We start from the raw sequence: 21,748 nt of genomic DNA on the forward strand, positions 1-21,748 counted from the left end.
CAGGGTGGAGATTGGGGGACCTTGGAAGAACGTACAGAACTCCGAGTGTGTCGGCCTGTTTTACCATAGTCCTGTCATTTCCCAGTGGGAGCATCAGAGCTCGGGGGGCTCAGAAGTTGGGGGGCATGGTATCCACGTTCGGGCTCCTGACTCTGGCCCGGCACTCCGTGCCCTCCCTGGAAGAAGGAACCCAGAGTCCTTCGACGGATGAGTGGATGACAAAATGTGGCCTGTCTGCACAATGGAATATGATTCAGCCCTGAAAAGGAAGAAAATTCTGACACATGCTACAAGGGGAACCTTGAGGAGATATGTTAAGTGAAATAAGCTGGTCACAAAAGGACAAATACTGTAGATCCCTCTTATCTGAGGGACCTAGAGGGGTCGCATCCATGGAGACAGGAGTAGAAGGGGGTGCTGGGGAGTGAATGTTTAATGAGAAAGTTCTGGAGATGGAGGGGGCTGACGGTATATAACAGTGGAGGGTACTTAAGGCCGCTGAACCGTACACTGAGAAATGGTAAATTTTATGCGTATTTTCCCACGAGGACAGAGCCCCTCCCTGTTGTCTCCTCCCCTCCCTGCAGCATGGGTGGCGGGGAGGAGGCTGGAGGGTTGGAGTCACGAGTACTCCTCGCCGGCTCTCCCAGGCTGGGCGCACGGCTTCCGAGGGAAGAGTGTAGGGGGCTGAAAGCCCCTGAGCTTCCCTCCTGGTCACGCACCTCAGCGTCTGTCCCCGTCCCGCCTGCCCCGCACCTGCCGCACAGTCCAGGCCCACGTCCGTCCCCCTGCCTCTCTCTGAGCACACAGTGCCTCCGCCAGGCCCCTCCTGCCCCTGAGCTTTCTCAACAGCCCCGTGGGGTCCAGAGCAGCAGGACTGCTGACACTGCTGTGGTCACCAAGAGCAGGACGGTGGAGACGAGTCACGGTCAGCGTGGCACTGGGAAACCAGGGTCCCAGAGGCAGATGTGACGGAAAACAAGAGGCTGAGAGGGCCCCTCCTCACCCTGGAGAGCTGCTCCCGGGAGGGGATCTTCCCCGGGTCCCGGCCCCTTCCATCTGCCCCATAACAGGTGGTTGTGCACAGAGGGCTCTGTTTCCATCACCTGCTCACTCTGTCTCCACAGCCTGTGTGCAGAGTGGGTTTAGTCCATCTGCACAATCTCTGCTGCCTTTCTAAAGCCCTGAGTGTTGAGAAGAGGGAGGGGCTGGTTGGAGTCGGGGAGCGTTTACGACCAGGATGTGGGGCCAGATGGGACCTGGCTGACAGGGTCCCACCTGTGACCCCAGCCGCACCACGGGCCCTCGTGTGGCCTTTCGGTGGTCCTCCTCCTCTCGCCTCCCGAGACGGACTGGGAGGGTCTCAGCTCCAGCTGGGAGCGTCTGTTCTGCTGGCTGACAAGGCTGCCCCACCTCAGTGGTGCCTGACTGCTCGGCGACGCGCTCTCTGCAGGGCCACGCTGGCTGCCTGTTCCAGAGGCGACGGTGTGAGATGCCGGTTTAGGGACAGAAAACCTGAGGCTGAATCCCCATCTTGCAACTTGCGAGGATCCTATGCGGTCTCCAGAATCCTCCCAGAAGGCCTGCGCCACGCCGTGTGTCCACCTGCTCTTGTCTCCAAGGATCTTCGGTCAACCCTGCTGGGAGGGGCCGGGCTTTGTCCCGAGGACCCAGAGTCTCGCCGAGTCTTTGTCCAAGGACAGAGTGATGGTGTGTCAACGTCGAGGAGCATCTATGGAGACGAGACGGAAAGGACTGTCGTTAGAGTCGGTATCCAGGGACAGGCTGAGAACTACAGGCCAGGTGAGTTCCCACCCAACCTGCTTCTTCAGCCTCACAGTCGACCTTGAAGAAACCTCGAAGGTCCGTGTTGCTTCCACACAGCTCCCTCTCCTTCCTGCCGGCACCCTGGGCGGGCAGAGGAGGGGCCGCGTCAGACGAGGGAGGGGCGTGGGCACTGGCGCCCTGCGGTGGGAAAGCCCCCAGCAGCGGCCTCGCTGGCCTTTCTCTGCAGGGCCTCGGCTCTCCAGGCCTGCCCCGCGCCTCTGCCTCCTTCACCAGGGAGGAGGCACCAGACGTGAGCAGAGCCCGACCCCAGCCACCAGGCTCCCAGCCTCCAATGCTCACTGTCTCGTTGCCGTGGCCGCACAGAAGGACAGCTGTCGATGGTCCGTCCCTTCCCCCGGAGAAGGTGGCCCTGCAGAGGCCGGGCCAGGCAACCTGCTGCTGAGCCCCTGGGGTCTGGCGGGGGGTCTGGTGCTGAGTCTGGTGCGGGGTCTGGCGGGGGTGGGGGAGCGTCCGGCACGGGTGGGCAGAGCGGTCTGGCGTGGCCGGGGTAAGGACCAGGCTGCCCGGGTCGGGTGGTCTGGTTGTTGCCCAGGGAGGCGAGGCTGGCGAGCCAGGCGGCGTGAAGCTGGTGAACGTGAGGAAGGCCCTGGCTTGTGGTCAAACAGTCTTCTCCAGCAGCTGGATTTGGGTCGAGTTATTGGACTTCTCTAAAACTCACTTTCCTTATGTGGAAAAAAGCGGTGGATCATTATCGTCCCTCAGAAGGCTTGACAGGAATTAAATGAAATAACATAGGTGCACGCCTGGCCCATGGAAGATGCACAATAAAAGTTTGTTGAAAATACCACATGAAATTAAGGTTCTCAGAGGCTGGGAGAGCTAACTTCTCCCATTTCGGGATGAGAGGAGAAAGAACGATCGATTATTCAAGCATATTATGTATTTGGCCCTTCCATCCTATAAGGTAAGTATTATGTGCAATTTACAGTTGAGAAATCTGAGGCTCAGAGGGCTTGGGTGAATTACCCAAGGTCGCAAGCAAGTAAATGACCAAATATAGACTCAGACCCAAGTCTGCTGTTGTCCCTTGTCAGATCTTCCTAGGAGTCACGACCTTGGCTGACGCCAGGTATCCGACACTGCTTCCATCTCCGTCCAGCTGGAGCCCCACAAGGCAGAAGCGAGGCCCACCACGGAGGAAGAAACTATGCGTCAGGCACCCTGCTGGGTGCTTAGATAGTAAACTGAATTATACTCTCCTCCTGCGAAGCGGAGCTGGGATCTTCTTTCAGGAGAGGGACCTGGCCGGTCCTCGCAGAGTTTACACCAAAATTATCCGAGAGTCTCTTCTCAGCAGAGGGGTCGCTGTGTCCCGAGCACCCTGACTTGCATTTTACGTGTGTCTGTTTAGCTTTGTACCGTTGCTCAGAACGTGCACTGGTGCTCTGAGCCCGGTGGCAGGCTCTCAGCTACGGTTTTGTTTATGTCTCAGAACTGGATTAATAAGTACCTGCTCGCCTGGAGCCGCCTGGAGCATCGACACCGCAGCAGCATCGGAAGCGGCTGCTCGCCCTGCTCTGCCGATGGGTGCAAGATGCAGCCAGCAAAGAAGGGGGGAGGTGTCAGGAAAGCTGCCCTGAGTCATTCTCTTTCAAGCTGCGCTCAAGTCCCCACTGTTTGAGTCTCAGAAAAATATTCAGAAAGGGGGCTTTTCTAAAATATCACAATTTCTAAACAGACTCAGACCTAATTACAGATGCAAACAGCGTTGTGCAATCTCTCTTTACGCTTCCTTAAGGCACCCTCAGAATCAGGCAGTCTTCCTGAGAAGGCCACAGAGAAGGCCAAGGTGGGCAGGAAGCGGTTCACACAGCTGGAAGATTTGTACCTACAGAGGGAAACAGTGAAGCATGAAGGGCGTTCCTATCGCAGAGGGGATGGAAATGGAATAAAAATCACATTCCTTGTCAGGCAGAACATAAACGTCTTTAAAACAACATGGCTGTGATTTTATGGGACAGAAAAATCCGGACCATTCTTTCGAAATGGCATTTCTGCCGCAAACCTTTGAAGAATCACCGTAGCCCAAGGTGAAGACGACACCGCGTAACAGAAGGCCCAGCTGGGACGCACACATCCCCAGGTGGGAGAAAACGTAAGTCTCCTGAAAACTTCAGAAACGGGCTTAAAATTGTGCCCGTTCAGAAGCGGGTTTTGCGCACTTGTTACAGTGAGAGTAAGTTCCTGTCTAAAGATGAAGTCTGAGTTTTGTCCTTCATTATTTTTTAACACACTTGAGGTATAGTTCACGCAGTTAAAGTTTACAATTCAAAGGCTTTTCGTATGATCACAGAGTCGTGCAACCATCAATGAATTTTAGAGCATTTTTACTATCCCAAAGAAACCCCACACCCCTTAGACTTCGCCATCCACTCATACCTTATGCGCTCAGCCTCTGGCAACCCCTAATCTACTTTCTGCCACTACAGATTTGCCTGCTCTGGACATTTCATATAAATGGGATCATACAGTATGTGGTCCTTTGTGACTGGCTTCTTTCAGTCAGCATCACGTTTCAAGGTTTATTCATAGTGTAGCATGTGTCAGAGCTTCATTCTCTTTTATGACTGAGTAATATTCCATTGCATGAATATTCCACATTCTATTTATCTGTTCAATGGTAGTCATTGGGTTGTTTCCACTTTTTGGCTATTATGACTAATGCTGCTATGAACATTTGTGTAGAAGCTTTTGTGTGCACGTGTTTTCATTTCTCTTGGGTATACACCCAGGAGCAGAGTTGCTGGGTCATACGGTGACTCTACGTTTAGCTGTTGGGGACTGCCAGACTGTTTTCCAAAGTGGCAGCACCATTTCACATTCTCATCAGCAGGGTGCGCAATTTCATTGGTTTTATCTCAGTGATTCCAATTTCTCCACGTCCTTGTTGACACCTGATGTTACCTGTCTTCCTGATTATAGCCAACGGTGTTGGGACAACTAGGTACCCACACACAGAGGAGTGAATTTGGGCCCCTCCTTAAACTACATACAGAAATTAACTGAAAATGGACCCCAGATCTAAGTGTAAAACTCTTAGAAGAAAGCATGGGTGTAAACCCTCACCACCTTGGATTAGGCAACGGTTTCTCAGATTTGACACCAAAAGTACAAGTGACAAAAGAAAAAATAAATTGTAGTACATTAACATTAAAAACTTTTTTGTTGCAAATGATGTCAACAACGAAGTAAGACAACGACCCACAGAATGGGAGAAAACATTTGCAAATCATATATCTAATGAGGAAGCGGCATCCAAATTATATAAAGAACTCATATAACTCAATAATACAAACACAAAACACCCCACTAAAAATTAGCAAAGGATTTGAATAGACATTTCTCCAAAGAAGATGTCTGGATGGCCAACAGGCACATGAAAAGATGCTCAACTTCATCAACCATCAGGGAAATGCAAATCAAAACCACAGTGAGACATCTCTTCACACACACTAGGAGTTTCTATTTCCTCTTGAGTCAGTTTTGGTAGTGTGTGTTTTTCTAGGAATTTTCCATTTCACTTAACCTTGCTGGCGTACAATTGTTGATAGTATTCACTTATAATCCTTTTTTATTTTTATAAGGTCATTATTTTTATAAGATGTCCCTCTTTTTCCTGAGTTTGGTAATTCAGTATCTCTTATTTCTAGTCAGACTAGCTAAAGGATTGTAATTTTGTTTATCTTTTCAAAGAAACAACTTTTGGTTTTGTTGATTTCTCTGTTGTTTTTCTATTCTCTGTTTCATTTATTTCTGCTCTAATCTTAAGTATTTCCTTCCTCCTTCTGGATTTGGGTTTAGTTTACTCTTCTCTGTCTAGTTTTTAAGGTGGAAAGTTAGATTATTGATTTGAGATATATGTTTTTAATTTATGCATTTATAGCTATAATTTTTCCTTTGAGCACTGGTTAGCTGCATCCCATACATTTTAGCATGTTGTGCTTTCATTTTCATTCATCTCAAGATTTTTTTAATTTCCCCTGTGATTTATTCTTTGACCCATTGGTTACTTAGGATGTATTGTTTAATTTCCACGTTTGTGAATTTCCCAAATTTCCTTCTATTATTTATCTATAGTTCTGTTGTACTCAGACAACATACTTTGTATTATTTCAGTCCCTTTAACTGTGCTGGAGTTTACTTTATGATGTGCCATGTGGTCAACCCTAGAGACGTGTCATGAGAAGAATGTGCATTATGATGTGCCATGTGGTCAACCCTAGAGACGTGTCATGAGAGGAACGTGCATTTTCCTGTTTGGGGAGAGAGTTCTGTAGGTGTCAGTTAGATCCAGTTTGAAAGCGTTGTTCAAGTCTTCTGTTTCCTTGTTGATCTTCTGCCTATTTGTCCTATTGGAAGTGGGGTATTGACTTTGTCAACAATTGTTGAATTGTCTATTTCTCCCTTCAATTCTGTCAGTTCATTTCATGCATTTTGGGGCTTCACTGTTAAGAGCATATAGGTTTATAATTGTTATATCTGCCTTATGAATTGACCTGTTTATTATTACAAAATGTCCCTCTTTATCTCCAGTAACATTTCTGTTTTAAAGTCTTTTTTTCGTGACGTGAATATAGTGTCTCTGTCTCTCTCATGGCTGCTGTTTGCATGGTGTATCTTTTCCCATTCTTTAGCTTTCAATCCATTTGTATTTTTTGAATCTGCACTGGGTCTCTGTAGACAGTATATCTATGAGACCCAGTGTACAGAAAACATATATATATGTTTTCCTTTATCCAATCTAACAATCTCTGTCTCTTAATTGAAATGTTCAGTTGATTCCCATTTAGTGTTATTATTGGTATAATTGGACTTATGTCTGCACTGTGCTTTTCATTTTCTACATCTTTTTTGTTGCTCTGTTTCTCCTTTACTGCCTTTTTTCATATTGATGGATATTTCCTAGTATAACAGTTTTATTCCTTTAATGACTTTATTTTACTGTTTTTTAAGTTGTTTTCTTAGTGGTTGTTCTAGGGCTTACCATATACACCTTAACACCAAAATCTGCTTCAGATTTGTACTCAGCTGCCACCAGTGGAGCACGGAAGCGTGACCCCGTGTACTCTGTCCAGAGACTTCTCTTTGTGCTGTTGTTATACATACTGCCTCTATCTATGTCACACACCCAACAGAACGTTGTTGTAACTGTTGTTTCGTACAATCTTAACCTCTTCAAGAGGCTGAGGGAAGGAAGGAGAGCGAGCGTGTATTGGTACGGTTCGCTCTATGAAACTCCTTATTTACCGTTTGATTCTGCGTGTCCCCCTGTGGTTGCTGGTGACCATCTCTGTCCTTCCCTTTCTCCAATACGGCTTCGTCCTGCTCGCCTCCTATGTGCAGCTATTTTCAAATATATTACGTCTCTATATGTTATAATCTAAATAATGCAATTCTATCCATGTTATTTTATGCAGTTATGTTTTCAATCAGTTAAGAGAGGAAAGGGGTAGAAACGTGCTCTTACCCCATCTTCATAACTACCTGCGTCGTAGCTTTACCACTCTCCTTGTCCCATCGTGTGGACTTGAGTGACTGTCTGGTGTCGCTTGCCTTCATCCTGCGGAACTTCCTAGTCTGTCTTGTAAGGAGACTCTGCAACAGATCCTCTTGGGTTTATCTGGAATGTCTTCATTTCCCTCCTGTCTTTGAAAGATACTTTTGCTGGACGTAAGATTCTCGATCCGTGGCTTCTACTTTTGGCGTGTTGAGTTGCTTCCGGTAGCTCAGGTGTTGATGCCACTGGGCTGCACTGGACGGGGCTGCGCGAGGAAAATCCGGGAAGGTTTAGAGCCTGCCCCTCATCCTGCTCTGAGAGCTCCTGAGCGGTGCAGCCTGGTGTTCGGGACGACCTTCCCACCCCAGGGCGGCCGTGATCCGAGAAGGCCCACCTGGGCCGGCTCTTCCCCTGGTTCTCTCTGTTAAACTTCGGGCTGGGCTGCTGTTGACTTGTCACCTCTAGTACCTTCGAGCTATCGGCACCTTCTCACGTGCTCCCTACCAAGGTCTCCATTGGTTCAGACACCTTTGAGCATGAAAATCTCCACAATTTGTTCCAAATAACATTGGTCCCCTTGGGCAGAGCCGTGGAGCTTCATCATTACAGTCGCCTCTCCCTGGCAGGACTCCTAGGCGCCTGCCCAGAAGCTGGCACAGGGCAGGGCCTGCTTCTCCTGAGTGGTCCCCGTGCCGTGAGCGCACTCTGAGGGTGTGGGCGGTAGCAGCCCCTGGTCCTTTCTGCTTGTCCTCTGGCACGGAACCTCTGCTCTACAAACGCCCTGGGGTAGGAGATCGAGGGCCCCAGTGTTCTTCGTCAGCCACACCTGGGGGGATGTCCACCCTATCAGCAGGGGTGTGGGGGAGGAGACTGGCCCTCCTCCTGTGCCCACCAGGAATAGAATTTCTGCACCCGAGGCTGGGAGAGGAGAAACACAGCTGGCCTGGCCCCCACCCCAAGCTGCGGTGGGGGACTCCATCTCTTGACCTCGTCTGTGCAGGGTGGAGTCCTGATCAGCTTCCCTGAGATGGACTCGCGGGGGGGCGGGTCATGGCTCAAACATCACGGACTCACTGTTCCTCCTGAGATTTCATTGACTCCCTGAGTGGATGTGTCTCCGTGGCTGTGTGACCTCAGGATGATTCCAGAGACTCTGAACGATTCCTGACGTAGTTGTGTCTGTTAAACGGTTGTTTTGGGAGTGACGCCCCTGTGCTCCAGCCCTTGCCTTTGGAAGCCCCCGGCAGGGCGCGTGCTGTGGGGGCTGCTGTCTGCGGTCCGTCTCAGTGGATGTGCTCCTGCGTCGCCTTTCCGACAACCAGCGGCCGGGACTTCCGGATGGTGCTTGGCGTTGTCGTCTAGGAGTCAGAACTGAGCAGAGTTTTCGTAGTTCGTGGTCACTGGCTGCTTGGTCTCTGCGGGAGCCCCGAGCGCTTTGCGAGGAGTCACAGCTTGTCTCCACCGCAGGCTCGGGAGACACACGTTCCTACCCCACTCGGTGGCCGAAGCCTGGAGCCGTCGACCAGCTGCCCAGATCTCTGGGAGTGGGAGGCGGGGCTGCCTGGGCTCTGCATGACCGCTGATGGCCCCACTCCAGCCTGGCAGGTGGCCTCCCAGCCGGGAGGGAGCAAGGAAGCCAGCGGCAGGAGCCGAGTGCAGTCTTGGGATCTGCCCAGCACCCTGAGTTCCGGGCGCTGCTCTTGGCAGTGGAGCAGATCCCAGGGGCCCCTGAGACCCACGGTCCAAGAGACTGCTCTCAGAGTCAGATGGTGCAGGCCAGGCAGAGGCGCCGGTGCAGGAGGAAAGCGAGGCGGGTCGGGAGACGGGACAACGTGGGGACGGTGGATGCGGGACGGGAGGCCCCTCTGAGGACGCGCCGTGGGGCAGGTCTGAGGCTCGGGGATCTTGGTTCAGGGACTGGCCCAGCATTCGGGGGAGCCCCCTTCCCATGGGGCCTTTCATGGAGCAGCAGGTCCCTGAGGCCGGACGGTGCCTGCAGGAGCAGGCTGAGAGCTGGTCACACCAAGACTGCCCATGCGCCCTGACCCGCCCCTGCCTTCTGGAGCGTGTTTCCTAATCTGGAAGCTGGAGGAACATTCACCACCCTGTGGTCAGTGATGGCGGGACGGCCCGAGTCAGGTCCCCAGGTCCTCCATTGCCTCCTCGTTTTCTTTCCTCTGACCATTTGCTCCCACTTGCTCGCTCTCTCTCTCCCTCTGTCTCTGTCTCTCTGTCTCTCCATCTCTCTCTCCTTCTCTCTGTCTCTCTCTGTGTCTCTGTGTCTGTCTATCTCTCTGTCTCTCTGTCTTTCTCTCTGTCTCTCTCTGTCTCTGTCTCTCTCTTCTTCACTCTCTCTCTTTCTCAGTCTTGTGCTCACTCTACCTCTGGCTTCATTTGATTTTTCAGCTCAAATTCCCTAAGGAATGAACTGTGGTCTCTGTGTGTCAGTGCCAAATTCTGAGAAAGACGCTCTGACCGTCCCCACCTGGACTGGTTGTCCAGCCTGCGTCCATCAACTGCAGCCGGAAGACAAGCCTGTGTGGAACGAGCGGGAGCCTCGCTCAGCCCTGCAGCCACAGCCGGGCGCGAGCAGCTCTCGGAGGAGGCGCCTGCTGCACGGTGGCTGCAGTAGCCAGTCCTGGGTGAATTCACGCCCTCCCTCTCGCCGGCCCACCCTCATCCCCCAAACAAACATGAAAGTTAAATGCCACCAAGACCTGTGCCACCAGACAATACGTGGACGTAGAGAGATCATGGTTAACTATCGTGTTCTCAGTGTGGCTGTGCTTTTCAGGTTACGGAATTTCTTTAATTTGCACCTTTAAGTTTAATATTTAGGACTTAATAAATAAGTTATCCATACAGGGAAAAAAATTCCAGAAACACCATGTGCTCCTGTGCGTTTCTGGATGTGACGTGAAACATGCCCACCGGGCATCTTGCCAGGTAAGAAAGAGTCGTGCATGTCCCCCTGCAAGTCCCTGACATTTCCATCTTTAAGAAAACAACAGTCTAAGTCACCTGGAAAATCTCCCCTTGGTCATTAAAGAGGATCATTGTCTTAGCTTCTCTCTAATGCAGCATATTCACTAAAGAGAAAAACTAAATATTGACAGAAAACGGGCTGGAGATTGGCAACAATCTGTTCCATCAGAAGGTGAAAAGCTGCTTTCTGTCCGCTTCCCGCTGGTCGTTTCTCTCACCTGGGTGAAGTCCAAAGCAACAGAAGATGCAGGATCCTTCCTTACAACCACAATGCTGACTGAGCGTTCCCAAGTCACTTCCATCAGCGACGGGCGGTCGGCACTCGTCTCCCTCCGGCCCGTGGAGACTGACCCTTGCATTTGTGAACAGCTGGTGGAAGCCCGTCCCCACAGAGTCACAGGCACCATGTTCTGAGCACTGCCTTTTGCAGGAGGGGCATCAACTCCTTCAATCCTCGTGGAGACAGTGGCCGCCCCAGATACCGCTGCAATCGCTGGCCGGGTCATCGGCCTCATTTTTACACCAGAGGAAATGCAGCTGAGCAGGACGAGTCTTGTTACCTCCTTCTCCCCAGCAGTCGGCACCTATCTGTGGATCAATAAATGTTGAATTAAGATGAAGACGATTGAGCTCTCTCAACCAGATATTTCAGGAGTCCCAAGCAGATCTAAGACCAGTAAATAGGAGGAGGGATAAACTCCCACTGAACTGACCTGAAGCGCCGATTCAGCCAGGCGGGTCGGAACTGAGTTCATCTTCTCTCAACTGTGGCTTTTTGTGTGGTGAGTAACTGTCTTAGGAAAGACCAAGGGACCCGAGATTCAGCGATGCCGTCAACCCCACAGGCGAGGGAGAGCAGGGATTTCCAGTGACCATCCTCACCTGCCGACATCCTCACCGTCTGTCCCCCGGGATGGCTTGAATGCAGCCATTGGATGGGTTAGCACAAGCCCACGGCTCAGTCACATCCTCTCCTCTGCTAATAATGTGCTCCCAGACGGCTGCTCCTTGGCTCCACGCAGCCGAGGAGCTCCACTGGCGGGTGGGTCCCCTCCACACCGCCTCCCACCCGTCGCGAAGGATGCTCTCTTCAGATTAACCCGTCTCCACGTCAGCCCTGGTGTCTGGCACGGAGCTGGGCTCAGGAAACGTGTCGGATAAGTGAACGAATGGATTGAATGGACAAATGTTGACAGAACACTCCTTCGTACCTGCTGTTTAGTCCTACACGAAACACAGAAGGCAAATAAATCACAGTCTTTCCACGAAGTACTTAGAATTTGGAAGGGGACAAACACACGCCCAGCCATCAGCCTTGTTGACACCGTTAGCACCACCAGTCTGACAGATCTAACATGACGCCACCTGTGTGGCCCTGCCCCTGTCTACACAGATGCAAAGGGTCGTGGTGAAGCTGGAGTCAAGTGAATCCCACGTGCAAATGCTAACACACTCCGAGAACTGGGAGATTAAACATCTGTGGACACAGGACACCTCACCAGGTGGCGTTGGCTTAACAGAAATGAAGGTGGCGTTCCTTTCTCATTTCTGACAGGTCTGGTCCCGATTCTCAAAGTAAATGGATTTCGAACAGCCTGAGCCGTGGTGCCCCTTCCATCCCTCAGGCGGTTGAACGGCCATGTGCAGGTCCCCAGTGGAAACAGGCGCTCTCCACCACACTGGGACAGGGCGGCAGGGGGACTGGAGACAGCGAGCAACAAGGCACTGGATCCTCACAGAGAAATAGAGGATCTGAACACAGGTTTTCAGGAGTAAAGGGCCTGTGATTCCCTTGCGGAAATGAGCTGGTTTTCAGCAGGGACTGGAAGACCATCAGTGTTGCTGCTCCCGTCACTGAGGAGGCCGTCCTGTCATCTGCACGTTGGTGATGCCGGCACTTCCTGAAAATGCTACTGGAGTCGGTGGGATGGTTCACAACCACAGGATGCCCTCCCTCCAAGGACTCACCTACCTCCACCGCCTCCCACGTCACCTTTGACTTAGACCTGCTCCCTGGCACCTGCACCAAAACCAGCCCCACAGAGGTCCAGGCGCCCGAAGTTCCCCTCAGTGACACGAACAACTGAAAGTGAAAACTCTGAGGTAACACTGTTTGCTGAGAGAGAAGTCGCCTCTCTGGTCCTTGTTTCCATTTGTCAGTGGGATGGCAATACAGTTGTTCGAAATTCCCAGGGGTCGCCCAAGAAATAAAAACATTGTTTGGGCTGCAGGATCAGGGCCTGAGGATGCGGGTCTTTTATCCACAGACGTTAGATAATGAGGCTTTGAAAGGAAGCCCTGATTGATTGTCTGAACTAGCAAGAATCTTCTCGTCAGAGCAAAAGAAATGAAATGAGTAAGTGGATTTGGTCTTGGGAAAAATAAGCATCTTTCTCACTAACACGTGTGTAAGGAAGTACTCAATAGACATTTGACAGAAGAATGAACGACCACTAAGTCGGCTCAGCACAGATTTAGAATTTTCAAACCAGTTGGGACTTTATTCAAGTTTGTCAGCTTTCCACAAAGGAGCAAAGGCACAAGCAATGAAGGCCGTGGAGGATCTTGGCCAAATATTTCACGATTCTTTCATTCATCAGTTTTGACCAGGATTTTATCACACATTTAACTTTGCATATTTTTTCCTTTATCAGTTTCCCAGATTGAGTCTTATAAATATTTAATTTCTGTTTTAAAAAATTTGGTTGTGTATAGACCACTATGTACTGGGGCTTTGGGGAGGGAAAAGGGAGAGAAAAAAAAGGAGGAATATTGGCAACAGATGATAACTTAGGGCAAATCTTCCCTGGCAAAAAAACAAAAAAATTGGTTGTATTTTATATATAAAATTTAATCAATTAGGCATTCTTGTAACTTAAATTTTCTCACTAAGAAGACTAATATATTTTGAATATGCCTTTGGTGCAATATTTTGGCTATACCTAACAAAAAATGCTCTACTTCACATTTGGAGTATTTTCCACTTCATACACATTTTATCTGTATAATGAGGTTTGTAATTCATCCTTTAAACAACATTTCCATTTTGTGCATTCTATATCTATTATGCACACATACACACAGATACTTTATTGGTCCACAGATTCCACTTACTGTCATCTCATTTTAAAGAAAAATTAGAAATTAAATGAAAATAAACCTTTTTACTTGGATGAGTGAACATTAATAAAAGATACAACAAATGCAAAGATTTTAATCATCCATGGAAACAGGGCTTTGGGTAGCTGGGTAACATCTTTCAACCTCCGCTGGTTATTTTGTTAGACAAACACTGATTCATGTTGAACCGCACGCTACCTTCAGTTCTCGCTCCACGTCGTTACAGCAGGCACTGGATCGTGCTGCCTTTGTGTTATTATTCTGTGTTACCATTGCCTTCGAGCCCTTTGTGTAGAACAAAAAGCTTGTATGTACCATCAACTGAAAAGATCCAATCTGGCTTATCCAAATGATCTCCATGGACCATAATGTTTTTGCTCTTCCCTCTTCTGATCCTAAGAAATTAAGTTGAAAGAGAAAAGAATGATGATAAGACAAAGCTACTTCTTCTATTTTTTGAGCATGAACGTCTGTCTGCAGGGATGTATTCGTTTGTACGTCTATTGGGATGAGTGATTTAAACGGGTCAGGAAGGTTTCGTTCCCGTGACTTTTGGTCATGGAACTGCAGACGGGTCTGGGCCTGACGCAGCCGTGGTCGTTGGGAACCTTCACCCTGTGGCGGCAGACTTCACCCAGGCGGCTCTGAGAAGCTTGGAGGACTCGGCTGCAGCAATAAAGCAGACTTTCCCCAAATCCCCACCCCGCAAGTGACGCCTCCCCGTCCTCCATGACTCAGCCCGCTCGGAGTCCATGGGACCGCGTCTGCGGTGTGGCCTTGTCTGGGTCAGTTCCGACTGCTATAACAAAGACCATAGACCCAGTTGCTTGAACCACAGACACGTACTTCTTAGAATTCTGGAGGCTGGAAGTCCAAGACCAAGGTGCCAACAGAGCCGGTGTCTGGTGAGGGCCGGCTTCCTGGTTCATAGATGAGTGACTTCTCTCCGTGTCCTCACATGGGGGAAGGGCAGGGAGCTCTCTGGGGGTCCTTTTACAAGGGCACTAATCCCATGATGGCGGCTCCACCCTCATGACCTGATCACCTCCCGAAGGCCCCACCCTCCTAACACCATCACATCGGGGGATTCAGTTTCGGCGGATGGACTTGAGGGGACACGATCATTGAGTCTACAGCAGCCTTGCACACGCCATGGGTTCCTGCTTTCTGTAACCCTGACATGAGGAGACTAGACGGGGGTCTCCAGGAGTCCTTCCCCATTGTTCCCATCACTCGACGGCCACAGGATTACTCTGCTTCTTCAGGAATAGCAGAGGCCAGGGATCCTACTGCATCCGCGGTTCCTGGGAGTCGAGCCCAGTTAGCTGCCAAGACTACAGCACATGGTCAGTTAGAACTTAATAAAACTAATGAAACCAGCTGTCTGGTGGCATCTTCTGTTGAAAGTACTGTGATCTGTCACTTGGTCGGTGACGGTGAGCTGGAGACGTTCTCAGTGCTTCATGTCTGTCGGTCGTTGTCAGCTTCAGAATAACCCCGTGGAGTTGTGACCATGATATTCCACGTTCTACGGATGAGAAAATCGTCATCGTCTTCCTCCTCTTTAACAAACTGTCAGGAATGAATGGAGAAGGAAGCTGATGTGGAACGTGGAAATCTCAAAGCGAAGCTGCAGGTGTCGTGGTCTCTCTTCTCAGTCATAGCTCTCCAGTTCTGAGCTTTCCTGCAGGTCATCCAGGGCTGCCGATGGGGTCTTACGCATGGCGACTGTTACTTGGGACTCTCTGTGCTAAAAAATAGAGTCCCTGGAATAACACTTTTGCAGAAAATCTGAGATTCTCCACACAGGGCGTTTCACCCTTGGGCCTTACACAGTGATTGCTTGTCCCTGTCTGGCAGCATAATCCTACCAGCAAACTGCATTTTAGAATAAACAATGCAGGGTGTTCGTGGCACGATTTTAATCTCCAAAAAGTCATTCTTAGGTCTAATTACATAAAAAGAAATTAAAATAAAATAAATAGCAGTTGAAACATAGTTTATCTTGGCCCAAAGAAAACAAACACACAAATCATTTGTCTCCCAAGTTGATAGAAGTCTGTACACATCACCCTGTCACACCTCTATTTTCTCGAAAATCACTCTGGGACACTCTCTATGTCCCCAACTTAAGATTAATTTTCTTGTGTCTTTTTGAATCAAACCAAAATGTCTTTGGGAACATTTGTAGGCACTGTCTAGAATTTTGCAGGTAGTAATCCTCAATCTTCACAAAGAAGGGAGTCAAACATAGAAACATCTCCAAGTCAGAGGAGATAATGCCAGTAGCTTTTCAAATCAGGGCACCCGAAAGGATGGAAAAAAAATATATACAGAGCTTAAAGTGTGGGGCATAATGACACTTATTTTTCCTAGGTAAATTATCATATTAACTGCCTTCTAAAAATCTATTTGACGATAAAGGAATTGGTTTTCACAACAATCAACTCCAATCTCTGTGATCTGGGCTGTCAACATGAAGATCAACTTGCAATAGTTGAATATGTACTTAACTGCAAGGCCTTTTATTTTAGGAAGTGAAAGCCATGCTTGCCACTTTTTCTATTGGGAAAAAGACGTTGTGGTCTTTTGGTAAGTGGGTAATTTTGGGAGAAAGGGTTTTACATTATTTTCAAAGCATTTTTCAAACAGATGCTAGTTCTATACAAACGCAAATCAACCAGAAAATTAAATAAATTAGAAGATCAACCTCTGTTTTGTTGACAGGAACTGACCTATTAATTTGCCATTCGCAGACAAACGTGCTGCTGAATATTTGTTTCATTCCATTAGATATCAGAGCGTTAAGCTAAGTGGCATAAATACATTTCAGTAGGATTGTCTCCTTGGTACACCCTCTTTCATCTGCTAATTGATTTACACATCCTGGAAGCCACACGGCTCCACAGTCGAAGAATCCATGAAATGTGACTCTAAGGACAGACCTTCATCCACGGCCGCCAGGCCTCTGCAGTTGTTGTGTGTAGGTCTGCACCTGGGATCCGAACCCACGAACCCCAGGCCACCAAAGCAGACCACACAAACTCAACCGCCATGCCACTAGGCCGGCCCCTGGTCTTAGTTCCTTTTCTAATGACTGTTTCCTAAGTCAGTGTTCCTTGGTTTCCCTGGCTTGCGTAGGGCCTGTGCTTCCTCCAGGACTCGGACAGACAGAGGCCTTCTTCACGCTTCCCATGGTTCTCGGCTCGCTGCGGATATTGAAGACCAAGGCATGAAGAGGTGTTTGGCAGGATTGGGGGCCTGCTGCCCAGCGGCCCTACATGGCGTGATGGAAGTGACCAGTTCCCTTGCTGGGGGACGCCCAACGTGGAGTCCCCCTCCTGGCTAGTTAGTAGCCCAGAGAGGGTGTGTCGTCTCTGGTCTGTCTGGGTGGCACCGTGGGAGCACAGGGGACGGAGGAGGTGGGGTCTTGTCATTCAGCAGGTGGGTCCTCGTCACCCCTTGGCCCGCCCCAAGCCAGGCCCTGCTGTCCTGGGCCCCTGTGTTTCGGTCGGGGCTCAGGCTGACCCCCGCGTAGGCTGGGCAGGTGCCTGGTGCCTGCCCCCCACAGACCTCCCGACTCCTCAGGCCCACGCGCTCCAGGGCCTCTCGTTTCTGAGCATTCCTGGCTCCCGAAGGGACCGCCCGCCTCCTGGCTTCCCCACCAGGAACGCTCAGGCTTCATGGTCCTTGCTCGAGGCCAGCTCCTCTGCCCTGTCCCTTCCAACTTCCTGTTTGGCTGACGCTCCTGTCCTCCAGCTCCTCGAGGTTTCTGGTGTTTTTGTTATTGTGGTTGTGGCCTTTTTCTGCCTTTGTAATTACTTTATTGTCATTTTGATTGGATGGGGGACGGAGCAGAGAGAGGAAGCCTCAGTCTCTCAGCCCTTTGGCAGAAAGACGTGACTGGTGGATAAAAGATACTCGTTGACCAGTGACGACATGGTCCCTGGGCGTTTACTAGCAAGTACTGGGGTACCAGCTTGAGCCTAACCCAGCATCAGGCAACTTGTCACTGGAACTAAGGTGATGCTTTCGGGAACAAATTGGCATGACATCGTGTTTTTGTTGTTCTTGTCATTACTGGCTGATAAAGAACCTAGAAGAAAATTTTGATAAAGTTCTAGAAGAAAACCAGTGTTGTTGGCAGGAGACCAAGACAGTGACCACTGGGTCTCTCTCAACCTGTGGTGTCTCTGTCTGGCGCCCAGACCAGGTCTGAACCCCAGGGAGGGAGGCAGAGAAGACGTCTTCATGTGATGGCAGAGCACAGGCTGCTCTGCTGTGGTACCAGAGACGGTAAGACCTGGGAGTGGGTCCCCATGCCACATGAGGCCATGACAACAGTTCAGGGCTCTCCAAGCGGTATCTGTCTTTCTGTGGACATCGGCCTTCTCACAGAGGTCATTGGTGGTGGGGAGACACTGCTCCAAGGGCCTTCCTGGTCAGTGGACACCAGTGAGGCGCCCAGGGCGGCCAAAGAGAGCAGCTGTGTGAGGAGGGCAGCATGCCCGAAATGTTTCCTCCAGGTTCTCCAGCACCTACGGAGTCAGGAGACCACAGGCCTTGAGTATTTCTGCCTCCGTACACGCTTTCTTTACCCTTGTCTGGAAGCTCTCTGCATCCTTCTGCACTCACCCTCCCAAACCCAAATCATCCCAATCTTTCCTGTCTCCTCTGTTCAGGAGAATCTCTCTTCTCTCTAAAATCATGGAATCGGCCCATAAAGTAGCAGAACTGGGAGAGACTTAGAGACAGTCTTGTCCACTGTTTTTAGTAGCAGATCTCAGCCTGAAACTTGACAAAGCTCCCAATATTGGTGAAATTGGTGTCATGTCGTGTTGGCAGAGACGAGATGTGTGGAGCAAAAAGGTAAAGAAAGCTGGAGAAGTCGGAGAAGCCGGCGGGGCTTCACGTGGTTTGAAAGGAGAAGAAGGCTGCAGGTGTTGTAGAAAGTGTGTGTGTGGTGGGGGTGGGGACACAGAGGACGAGGAAAGGAAGAGGAGGAGGAAGAAGAGGTGGTTCGTTTTTATTGTGCACTGTAAATAGAGTTTCCTCCTGGGATTTCGAGAGAGGCTTCAGGAGAGATTTACTTGGCCCTTCTTTCATCCTTGTTGGTAAATTGGAAGCTCCCTGTGGGCTCTGACTTTGTTGGGTCTCGGGGTCTTGCTGGTGCTACTTCTGCTCGTCCATCTCCTCCAGCCTCGGCTGCCAGGCGCATCACAGCCTTCCGTCATGGTTCCTTGAAGACCTGCTGCTCACTCGAGTATGAATCCATTGACGGGCTCGTGCCTCATCCACTGCCGTCCCTTGAGCAGAGACACATATTAATGTGCTCGACTCTCAGCGCAGAGTCTCTGGAACGTGGAGGGTCTGCCTCACTGGTGTCCTCTCTGATAGATCCGTGTCACAAGCACACATGATCTTCCATCACTTAGAGAAAGACACGAACATTTTGAAGACCATCTCGCTCTGTTATTCTCTGCCTTTATAACATAAATAAATTACACTTTGGGAACACTTGCTCTGGTAGTGGCGTCTGTTGGGTCTGTTGTTTGCTGGGTGAGAGGTGCTGCGTGGAGTTGGCCGAGGGTCTCGTCCAGCACAGGGGGGTTCTGAGGGCTCACGTCAGGCTCAGCTTTTGGATGGAACTCAGTTCCTCACACTTGTAGGACTGAAGGCCCCGTCTCCTCACTGACGGTCCCAGGGGCCCCTCTCTGCTCCTTGAGGCCACCTGCACTCCATCCCACATGCCCCCAATCCCAGAAGCCAGCGATGTGTGCGGCGTCCATCTCAGGCCTTGAGCCCCTGGCTTCCCTTTCGCCGCCGCTGGGGGGGCTCTGCTTTCAGGGCGCCTGTGATTAGATGAAGCCCCTGATCGTCCCCCTGCTGCCATTCGACTTAACATAATCTCTGAGCAACACCGGGTGGGGACAGTGACGGGGCCATCCTAACGTCTACCTGTCACAGAAGCCATTACCGTCCCCAAGCAGAGGGACAAGGAGGGGAAGTGACCCCGGGGCCCACTGAGGGCTGGAGCTGCATTGTGGAGGGGCGTTTCCTGGGCCAGAGACACGTTCAAGGAGGCAGCAGGGAGGAGAGGCCCTGGCCTTCCTCCTGCCTTCACTGTCCATCCAACAGGAAGCCGGCCGGCTGGAGACGGGGGAGGCGGTCCAGGAGTCGGCCTCCGGTGGAGCAGGTGATGGAAAGAAGAGTGAACAACGCACGAGGGTGAGAAGGCAGAGAATGAGTGGCTCACTCGGCATTTTCTTGCTCTTATAAGTGCAACTTTTTCCTCCATTTATAACTTCTAGTTTGCCAGCTGGCTCCAGAGTATTTTCGTCACTCCAGAAGGCAGCCTTGGGCCCATTACGCAGTCACTCCCCGTCCCCTCTCCTGTCTCTGTGGATTTGCCTACTCTGGATGTTTCACATAAGCAGGATAATATAATACGTGGCCTTTTGTGTCTGGCTTCTCTCACTTAACATGGTGTCTTCATGGTTCATCCATGTGTGGTGCGTATCAGTATTTCATTTCCTTTTGTGGCTGAATGGCATTCCACTGAATGGGTGGGCCACATCATGTTTATCCATGCGTCAGCTGATGGACACTTGAGTTGTTTCCACTTTTGACCACAGCGAATAATGCTGCCATGAACATCCATGCACAGCTTTTCCTTTGAACACCAGTTTTCAGTTCTTTGAGGTGAACCCAAAAGTGGAATTGCTCGGTCAAATGGGAGTTCCATGTTTAACTTACCGAGAAATTGTCACACTTGTCCGCAGCAGAGGTAACTCTTTACAGGCCCTCCAGCCACACACGAGGCTTCCAATTTCTCCACATCCTCACCAACACTCACTATTTTCCTTTTTAAAACAGTATAAACGATGGGGCCGGCCCCGAGGCCGAGCGGTTGAGTTCACTCGCTCTGCTTCGACGGCCCAGGGTTTGCCCCGTTTGCATCCTGGGCACGTACATGGTGCTGCTCATTAGTCCACATTGAGGCAGCGTCCCACATGCCACAATTAGGGGGACCCACAACTAAAATATACAACTATGTGCTTGGGGGATTTGGGGGAAAAGCAGAAGAAAAACCCAAAAAGAATGTAAACGTCCTATTGGGTGCGAAGTGGTATCTCGTGGTTTTGATTTGCATTTCCTGACAGCAATGATTTTGAGCATTTTTCATGTGCCCGTTGATCACTTGCAAGTCTTCTTTGTAAAAATGTCTATTCAGATCCTTTGCCGGTTTTTAATTGGGTGTCTGTCTTTTTGTTGGGTTTTAAGAGTTTTTGTGTATTCCAGATCCTAGACCCTTATCAGACACATAGTTTGCAAAGATTTTCTTCCATTCTGTGGGTTGTCCTTTTACTTCTTCATTTGTGTCCTTTGAAGCATAAAGTTTTTATTTTCATGAAGTCTAATTCATCCTTTTTTTCTCTTGTTGCCTGTGGTTTTGGTATCATATCTAAGAAACTCTTGCCGAATTCAAGGTCATGAAGATTTATCCCTATGTTTTCTTCTAAGAGTCTGATGGTGTCAGCACTTATATTCAGGGTTTTGATTCACTTCGAGTTAAGTTTTGTGTACAGTGTGAGGTAAGGGTCTAACTTCACTGGTTTGCACCTGCATGTCCAGGTGTCCCAGCACATTTGATGAAAAGACAGTTCTTCCTCCCATTGAATGGTCTTGCACCCTATCGAATATCCCAATATGCATTTCAGAGCCTGCAGATCGCTTTAGCTCCTCCTTCCTAATTGTTATGCTCTATTTTCTTTCTTTCATCCAATTGCACACACTGATGCCTCCAGTATAATGTTCTGTAATAGTGGTGGAACTGAGGATTTTGACTTTTTCTTGCTTTCAGTGAACGTACTCTATTAGGCATGAGAATTGATTTTATATTGGATATATTTTCTAATAGTAAGGAAATATTAATCTATTTCATTTTATTGTGTTATTTTAAAGAATGTTGTAAAAATACTACTACAGCAACAAGAATTTTAGAATTACTGGTACAATGAGCTACATTGGTAGATGCTCCTTGATGGAGCTGTCCTCGTATTCCTGGTTACCTCACATTGCTGTTTTTTTTAAAAAAAGATTTTTTATTTTTCCTTCTTCTCCCCAAAGCCCCCCAGGACATAGTTGTATATTTTTAGTTGTGGGTCCTTCTAGTTGTGGCATGCGGGACGCCGCCTCAGCATGGCCTGATGAGTGGTGCCATGTCCGCACCCAGGATCTAAACTGGAGAAACCCTGGGCCGCCGAAGCGGAGCGTGTGAACTCAACCACTGCCATG

The 21,748-nt window shown here is 49.7% G+C and overlaps 1 protein-coding gene across 9 annotated transcripts in view; it reads left to right on the forward strand.

The window, feature by feature from the left end:
• The window catches only part of ERICH1 (glutamate rich 1), a 144,691-nt gene that overhangs the window by 110,430 nt on the left and 12,513 nt on the right, over positions 1-21,748 (forward strand). Inside the window, exon 8 of one of the 9 annotated variants that reach the window (XR_011433154.1) lies at positions 9,752-12,678. The exons of the other annotated variants lie outside the window; for them this stretch is intronic. The gene's annotated coding sequence lies outside the window, so the exon portion shown is untranslated. Of the gene's footprint in view, positions 1-9,751; positions 12,679-21,748 lie in introns of those variants that run through there. 9 annotated transcript variants of the gene reach the window in all.

The sequence above is a fragment of the Equus caballus genome, chromosome 27 (assembly GCF_041296265.1).
Source record: "Equus caballus isolate H_3958 breed thoroughbred chromosome 27, TB-T2T, whole genome shotgun sequence".
In the NCBI taxonomy this organism is placed as follows: domain Eukaryota; kingdom Metazoa; phylum Chordata; class Mammalia; order Perissodactyla; family Equidae; genus Equus; species Equus caballus.